Genomic DNA, 9,588 nt, shown 5'->3' on the forward strand with positions numbered 1-9,588 from the left:
AGATATTATTACTTAGATTAAATTTTGCTAAATCGAAACTATTTAAAATAAATGTGGATTTACCTGTATCTTCAGACTTCACTGACACTGAAATTTGTTGGTGGTATAAAAACACCTTTAAAGAAGAGGAAGACGAGGAAAAAGAGGAAGAAGGGGAAGACAAAGATGAAATTCCAGAATATCTGTTCGACGAAATTATCGACCTTTCTGATGATGATGACGATGACCAAGTATTAGAGACAGCAGTGACGTTGATCAACAGCCGCCTGCTAAACGGCAACTGGCCAAATCATTAATTTAATTTATTTAATTTTTTACTTAAAACTTTTCATAACTAACATTTTAAAATTATAGTTTTTTCCATATTTTTATAATTTCTTTTTCAATGTTTCTTCAAAACCAACACTGTAAAAATTGGTTCATAAGAAAGAGAAGTAAATTAATATTAAACTGGAAAACGCAAGTTTTGTATTATGATTGTTTTCTTTTCAAATGAAATTATTGAAGAAACTGAGAAGCATATTATAGATAAACAGAAAGCAAAAAAGACTTAGTTTTGTGGAAAATATGTTCAAAAAGCATGAAAAAAAAATTCCAACATTTTGCTTCATAAGCACTACACAAATTTTCTAAATCAATTTTTTTTTTAATTTTAATTGTTGCACAGGTCTTAGCAATAATTTGGCTTTAAGAGATTCAAAAAGTATCAATTAGTCGACGAGTTATAGCAAAAAAGCCATATAAACAATATGCTGAAAATCGGCATTTGACTGCAAAGTTCGAAGGTTGATTAAAAAAAAATTCGAACTAACATAAACAAACGCCGCGATACGGGTCTTCTAATTTAGCCTTCTCTTTTCACCCCTCACTCTCAGAATCGACCTAACTTTCCCTAACCTGAATTTGTTCCACAGTGTAATAATAATCACTTTTGAACGCAACTGTTTCACAATGAATGTCGTAAAATAAAACCTGCACTATCACAAACTGACAAGTTCCGACTGAGATACTCCGTCAAAGCGGCGTCATAAGTTCGGGGTAGGGGTTGCCTATTGTTCCGCAACTATTCAACTGTGGCAGGTAGTATTTTTTTTTGTTCCTACGATAAGTTTAAACAAGTAAGAAAGTCTAAGTTCGGGCGGAGCCGAACATTAAATACCCGGCGCAAGTATTAAATATATGTTTTCCACCTTTCCGAAAGCTACCGCTACAAGATAAGCCGGCGCGTATAAATTTTAAGTAAACTAGCGTCCTTAAATTTCAAAATATTGAAATTTCAAGCATTTCTGAAAATTTCGTTATATGAAAAGCGTCCGTAATTTTAGTCCGATTTCAACAATTTTCAATGGTTTACTTTTATGTGGCAAGCACAATAACCATACCGAGTTTGGTACAAATTGCTAGAACGGTTACCGATATACTTATATGTGATCATAAGTGGGCGGTACCACGCCCATTTTCCACAATTTTATCATAAACGTATTTCCTCGCAAAGAATTGTTGCAACCATCATTTTGAATAAATTAGCTTTAATATTTACTGATTTATCGAGGATTTCGTATTTCTCGAAATTACCGTTATATGGGATGTGGGCGTGGTTATTAATTTTTACTCGAGTTATCGTGTGCACAGACGGACGGACGGATGGACAGACGGACGGACGGACAGACGGACGGACGGACGGACGGACAGACAGTCACCGCTTAATCGATTTCTCTTTTCATTCTGATCATTTATGTATACATTTGTCTATATCTATCTCGATTCGTTTTGCCTGTTACAAACAACCGTTATGTGAACAAAGTTATAATACCCTTGTGCACAAGTGCGCTCGGGTATAAGAAATAGACTTATGACCGCCTAGATCGATCAAATACCCCTATGTGCGCCGTTAGAAAATACTTTTTCTAATTTTAGATGTTGCCCGGCCAGGGATCGAACCAAGGTCCTACGGAGTTGTAGCTAGCACCTCTAATCACAACATCACCTCTAACCACAGCAACATCATTGGCGTATGCATAACCTAATTTCTTTCCATTTGCATACGATGCAACAGTAGGTGGACAGAGACACCTTCCTACGGAGTGTCCCCTGACAGACCTGCGAGTCGTGAAATAGAGCTTATTCTAGTATTCCAGTACAGTTTTTATTAATTGGATTGCAAATTAATTTGTTTCAAAAACTTCACCGCTTTTAAACCTGTCTTCTGCGCTTCTTGTTGAAGAGGGATCGCTGCATTAAATGAAAACAGCTGATTTAGTTTATGTTTTGAAAACGTAAAGCCGTGTACTGTATACACTAGACCAAAATGTGTACGGTGTCAATATGCTTTCAATTCGTTTAATCTGTACGGATAAACGAATCAAATAACTAAATGTGTAGTGCAGATCAACGTTTTGCTAGACTGTCTCTAAATTTGGCTGCTGGGTATGTATACAAGGGTATGTAAAATGCTGACTTCACTGAAATTTGTATTGTTTTAGTTACTCTCCCTAAGTTATTTGTATTAAAGCGGTGTGGAGGCTTTTGAATCATATGTATCTACTGTGATTAAAATTTGGCTCGGCAATACTAACATCAACAAAAAGCGTGAAGTGAGCTGAATATTTTGTTGTGTGTGGTGGTGGGCACAAATAATCATTAACAGTTCATTGCGTTGCACTAGACAGTAAATAAACAATTAAATGTAATTTTGGTGTCGCCGCCATAGCCCTGCCGTCAGCGAACGGCGAACCCGCAAGATGCGTCTATGTATGTTTATATGTATGTATTAGGGTGCCCATCGAAAATGCTGTTTTTTGGTAATTTCAAGAACCTACCCCTTAATTTTGTTCATTTTTATGAGAAATATTTTTGCCTGTTTTTATAGATTTAAAGGTCATTTAGAGGTCGCGACCTGTCGATTTAGGTCAGAAAATATGATTGTGTAGATTCATGAGTTATTGAATGACTATTTTTGATTCGATTTCAAAGATCGAATATGATCTGAGAAGAGGATATATAGGCCTTTTAAAGGGGTATATAATCTCAAAAAGTATCAGTCCAGCGCCTTCGTCTTGACCTGGAGGCTGTGTCGAAGCCACATCCGCTAAACTTAAAGGTAGAATACGTGATATTTTTAACACCACTTTCAAGTTAAAAACGGTACATGAAATATTCGTTTTGGTTGTATTAAATTAAATTTAATAAATCAATATGAATTGCAAAATATTAATAATTAGAAATAGAGAAGCAGATTCACATTAACTTCAATCATATGTACCATTAGCTTATATAAATATATATATGCCATAACGTGTATCACTACTTGGATTCATTTTTATTTACTTTCATACTGCAGAATTTTGTATTACTTTTTATATTAGCCTAGGTCCCCGTATTAGTATTCTTCTTCGTTATCATGCTCGTCTTCTCACTATCTACGTGTTCGAATTTGTGAATAAGTTAGCTAAGACTTCTGAAAGAGCTGGCAGCCCTCATAAGTATATTTAGGAAATAAAAAAATATCTTGCGTCTGATATTGTGATATCTACATATTTCATATGCCTGATGAATTAAGTCAAAAAAGATGAAAAAAGTTAAGTGACAAGGCTCCTAATGCAGTTCAGAAAAAAAGCCTTTTTAAACCCATTTCATTTGATACCCATATTTTTAATAATTGCTTTGACTTATTAAATAATTTGAGTTTACCCTTTTAAACATATGGCAACCCTATTCAAAATATTTTAAAACCAAAACCTTGTTAAACCTTTTTCGACTTAATGTTATAAATGCTTATACTAAATATTTTTAATACTCCTTCGTTTGACGCCCATATTTCAATATTTCAGATAATTTAACTTAATTCGATTTTTTAAACAGTTGAAATCCTCTTCAAATTATTTTTAAACCAAAACCTCGTTAAACCTTTTTCGTCTATATTGTCATACATATTTAAATTATCTAATACTCTTAATTAAAATTGAATTTAATTATAAAATCAGGTGGCAACCCTCCTAAATGCAGCTTAGAAATAAAGTTTCTTCAAAGAATTTTGATTTATATTCTTTGTTATAAGGTGGCAACCCTCTGCAAAATATTTTCAAACAACAACCTCTTTCGACTGACATCCATATCAGGATATACCTTTAAATTTTTCTCCGTTTATTAAACCTTCTTCGTCTGACACTTGTATTGCCATACATATTCCAATTATTTAATACTCTTAACGAAAATTGAATTTAATTATAAAATCAGGTGGCAACCCTCCTACATGAAGTTTAGAAATAAAGTTTCTTCAAAGAATTTTGATTTATATTCATATTGATGCAATTTGTTTAATTTATTGCTTATATTGAACCTAACTTTGTTATAAGGTGGCAACCCTCCTACATATAATTAAGAAATAATGCATTTTCGAAACCATTTCGATCGATACTCATAGTGTAATAATTGATTTAACTTAAAAATAATTTGAATTTAATTTTTTCATCAGATGGCAACTCCTTTTGGAAAAATAAGAAGTTATTGCTCATCCACAGGCCAAGCCCTTTAATTTGATATCTCATTTTGCAAAATCGAACGAACAGTACTGATCTGGTATCACGAAAGAGTTTCGTATATATGCATTCATATTAGGGCTGAGGATTTCACCCGGGCACCCGAAAAAATGTGGAGAAGTAAAAATTAAGCACATTTACGATTTTATATCGCAAACGAACGTACATAGGGAAAATCTATAAGAATCTAACATATCATATGGTGAAATATTATAATATATATTCATATCTAAAGGTAGTAGCAATAATTTTACGATTGTAGAAGTATTAAACTGTAGGGAGCTAAAAAAAATAATAATAATAAGTTCGTTTTTATAAAATATGACTAGGTAAGAATGTTGCTCATACGCCATATATGTACTATTAATGATAATAAGTAACTACTTTACAAAAATCAACACCAGGATCAGCCGAAATACACAAAGCGAAAAATAAAACACAAAAGAACAAAAGTCTGGGGAACGTCCTGCTAGAGAACAAGGCGAGAACAAAAGTTTTGAAAACTTAACGTTAAGAATGAGAGGGGCGTCTGCGTGTTCGAAGGAAAAGAGTGAGAACCACGGATGTTAATTCTAAGCCAGAGGAAAGCTGGACCATTTCAACTTCCAGATCGTTTATCATTATGGTGAACTGTCCATTCATGAAACAATTTTTCATTTTCTGTGAAAGAAAAGTTCGTGTCTTAAGTCTTTCGTTAAATTTATTTGATTGACTTTAATGTTCAAACATTTCAAAGTCATGGAACGCTATGAGATAGTTCAGAGAAGATTTCACCCTTTTTCGAGAAAGTTCCTGGAACTTTAGCTCCCAAATTGTTCTTCTAGTGAATGTTCCTTAGACTTTTGTTCCCGTTTTATTCTTTGCCAAGACGTTCAGAAGAAATTTGTTAGCATTTTGTTCTCTTTGAAATGTTCCCGAAAGTATTGTTCGCATTTTACTCTCTCTGGGAACGTTCCATAAGGTTTTGTTATTATATAATTCCCAATGGGAACGTTCTCGTCAGTTTTGAAACACTTTATATATCATCGTACAGCATGGTGAAATAATAATAAGGTATTGTCACTTAGGGGGTGGTTGTTGTAATTTTGGCAATTTCGGCATACCAGCGTTGCTGTAATGGCTACTCTATTTATTCCAATTTCATTTCTGGGCAAAATGGAACAATAAATGGAGCAGACAATTTTGTGAAAAAAGTATTCGCAGGTATCACTGTTTCTTTGTTTCGCTTTTGCTTTGACCTTTCGTTTCAAATACCTTGGAAAACTTGAGCGATAATTTCCAATAATTGTGATTTTGTAAGTAAATTTTGGGTAAGATATATACCATACATATCCAACATATTATTGGAGCAGTGCCTCGGATGGCTACGATAATGCACTTTGGTCTAACAATTTAAACTCATAAATATTATATAATATAACTGATATAATTTAGAAATGTAATTTTAAAATGGCAAGGAAAATAAAGGTCGTAATCAAATTCCCTTTAAAGTTTAGATATTTAAACACTAAGTACGCATACACATTAGGGTGGGTCAAAAAAAATCAAGTTTTTTTTGATCCGACACACGAAAACTAGTTCCTAGGTACCTCTAGAAAGTACATACCACATCTGAGCTCTTAATATTAACGGGGAGATTATGCTCATCAATTCATTAATAAAATGGATAAATTGGAGATATTTATTAAAAAAACTATTAAAATCAGTAGGCATTGGAGTTCTACTGTGAATATCTTCTAAATGGTTAGAGTAATCGATTAACTACATGAGACCTTTTTTGTAGAGCATTTAATTCCCTATAGAAATAATTGAAACTCGTTTGAAAATAATTATTTTTAGTAAGTTACAAAATTCAAAACAAAAAGTTATTTTCCTTAAAATACTTCAATCTTTGACCTTGAATATCTTGTAAATGGTTAGATTAACGAAAAGAGTATATGAGACCAGCGTTCAATTCCCTATAAATATTGATGATGCAACTGGTTTAACGAGCTATTGGTGATAAGATATGACCATTTTTATATGAGACTAAATTGAAAATGGAAAACTATGATGAGCATAATCTGCCCGTTAATATTAAGAGCTCAGATTTGGTATGTACTTTCTAGAGGTACCTAGGAACTAGTTTTCGTGTGTCGGATCAAAAAAATTTTTTTTTTTTACCCACCCTAATATACATGTACTTCAGAACTTAAGGAAAAAATACAAATAAAATTCAATAGTCCTTATTTTTTAAGTTTTAACCATCATCATATGTGTGTGGTACGACCGAGTGGCCTTTTAAGTTTTACAAATAATAATTTTAAGGTAGAAAAATTAAACTGAATAATAATTATTAAAATCAATATATTTGATCGAAAAAATAAAAATTAGGTAATAATAATTTCTTTTGAGCGAAAAAATGAAACTGTAATTACACTGGTTTGTGGAAAAAATATTTGATTGATGCAAGCTTCATTTAACTGGTGTGGGGTCCACTGATATATATGTGAAAAAGTGAGGTTATGTAAGTGACATCACCTTATATTTATTTCAGAGTGCAGTTCCATAAGTAAAGTAACTCTTCTTCTTACCGTTTTTTCTGGCAGGCTGTAGGTGTGTGTTTGGCAGGCTGTAGGTGTGTTTTTGGTTATTGTATTGGTGTTTTTGGTTAAGTGTGTTAGTGTATTTTGAATAAATTGTAATAGAAATAAAAGAAATTCTAATAGAAATGAAAGAAATTGTAAAAGATAATAGCACATGCCAAAAAACAGGTGATCTCAGCTGTATGCATTTTTTGGCAATCAGCTGATAGTGTTTTTACTTATGAAACTGTACGATGCTTTATATTATTTCACTATGGGGATTGCCAAGCCTTCGCTTCCCATTGACAAATGCTAACCATTAACCATTAACCGAGAAAAACAGGAAACAGAGAAATTGCCGTGGAGATAACTTATACACTCAGAACGACGTTGCATCAAAATTCAAGTTTAACAACAACATATAAATGAATCGATTACTTTTGTCAATTTTACGATTTAATTGTATCGCAGTTTTGTGTTCATTAATCGATTACTAATCGATTAATTGTAAAATAATCGTAAAATTATTTTCAAGAAATATGAATTCTGTAGTTGTCTAAAATCCATCCATCGAACATTCTTTTTTTTCAGTTGCATCAACTTTACTTGACCCGAGGTTCTCAAAAATTAATTTCAAAGATTTGTTAGCATTGGCTTCAGTAATGAAGTTCTTGCGAAATTAAATAATGTGCGCAGATGATCTTATGGAAACGGGTAACGAGTCGTCATTAGATTCAGCAGAAAATGAGTTCGATCTTTGGGCCCCTCATAAATCTCTTGTACACAAACGAAGGCGAAATGATGATGATTTGGGTCACCCACAAGATGAAATGAGTTTTTATTTAAATTATCAAGTCCTAGAGCTAAAGCGTAATATCATCGATGCTGTTTACCCAAAACTTTACGGACTTTCGAAAAAATTCTGTCATTTAGTTGGTACCTCGGTGCCTGCTGAGCGCCTTTTTTCAAAAGCTGGTGCTACAGCCACCGAGAAACGCAACCGCTTGATAACAAAACGCTTATCATCATCAAACTTTTAGTTTTGCAAACTTGGTTAAATAATAAATTATTATCGCCGCTAAAAATACTCGTTTTATTTTAATTAAGGCTAATAATAAGAGATATAGAAATTTTTTTAAAGAACATTGTTTTTGGGAATACTGATTGTAAGAAAGTGTCTTAAAAAATTCGATTAATCGATTATTTCTCAATAATTGCAATAAATTGCAATTGATTTGTTTTGGCTTGTGATTAATCATATGATTAATTAATCGATTATTTAATTTTTTTTGCCATCCTTAGGCATGGGCAACCTTACATCGGTGTTCCTTATAGAGGTATTCATGCAGAGTTTGGAAGAAAGGAGCATGGAGTATCTTACGTCACAACTAGGAGCGACGTCCTACGCCAGATACGTTGATGACATCATATGTCTCATAACAAAGAAAAATAAAGAGCAGATATTGGAATACCTCAACAAACAGCACACCAATATAAAATTCACAATGGAACAAGAAATGGTAGGAAAGCTAAAATACTTAATAATTTAATGATTACTTAAGGTGTTCCTCAGTAACGATTTGAAAAAATTCCCTCTCAGAGTCAGTTAATGATTCGTGAACGGTATTTAATGAATATTAAAGTTAAGTAAAGAAAAACCTATACTTAAATTTTTAACGAATGATTGTGAAATTTTTTGTTTGTTTCCAATAAATTCCAATTTCGATAACGTTGCTGTTGTTGCTGTGAGAGTGGTAATGGCCCAGTGAGCAGAGCACTTTTGTGCCATTTGAAAGATCCGAGTTTGATCCTCGGCAACGGATTTTTTGTTCTTTTTTATTAAATTTTTTCTTTCCATTTTCATTCGAAATACAGAAAAGATCTTTCAAGATAGTTGCCGGAATATAAAGACTTTTGTCTTTCGAAAAACTGTAGTGAGTTGAAAGACAGATGCCAGAATTGGCCAGTTAGTGGTTTTGTTTATCTTTTAGTAGTTTCTAAAAATTAAATGAAATAAAAAAATATTTATTTTTTAAGCAATAAAACGTAAAAATTAAAAAATAATAATACGAAAAAAAACCCGTTGCCGAGGACCAAACTCGGATCTCTCGAATGGCATGTCAGTGCTCTGCTCACTCAGCCATTGTGACTGTTGAGGCAGTGCGGCGTAAAATGATATAAATACTTATTTTAATTTTATTGATTTCAAACTGAACGAAAAAAGTGAGTGATGCCACAAAAAAGGGCCGCAACTGGGGTCATACTTAAATTTTTCATTTCATAATTTTTTACTGTGAGAGGAACCATTAATTAACTGATTTTTAAAATTTTTATTGAGCTTTGTACCACGATTGTTTATTAGGAAAAATTGAAAAAGCAACAAAGTCTAAGCGGTAGAAGTTATAGCACTATTTCGGAGATCACCACATCTCCTCATCAGACTTCTTTTTCTTGACTTCAGCAGGGATCGAACCTGCGAATTCGAT

The 9,588-nt window shown here is 32.8% G+C and overlaps 1 long non-coding RNA gene across 1 annotated transcript in view; it reads left to right on the forward strand.

The window, feature by feature from the left end:
* Positions 1–8,619, forward strand: part of LOC108361128 (uncharacterized) — a 114,546-nt gene extending 105,927 nt beyond the window's left edge. The window contains exon 3 of the long non-coding RNA XR_001847236.1: positions 8,405–8,619. This is a non-coding gene — a long non-coding RNA (uncharacterized LOC108361128). The remainder of the gene's footprint in view (positions 1–8,404) is intronic.
* The last annotated feature ends 969 nt before the right edge of the window (positions 8,620–9,588 follow it).

The sequence above is a fragment of the Rhagoletis zephyria genome, unplaced genomic scaffold, assembly GCF_001687245.7.
Source record: "Rhagoletis zephyria isolate East Lansing unplaced genomic scaffold, Rhagoletis_zephyria_1.1 Rzeph_scaffold_00701, whole genome shotgun sequence".
Classification (NCBI taxonomy): Eukaryota; Metazoa; Arthropoda; class Insecta; order Diptera; family Tephritidae; genus Rhagoletis; species Rhagoletis zephyria.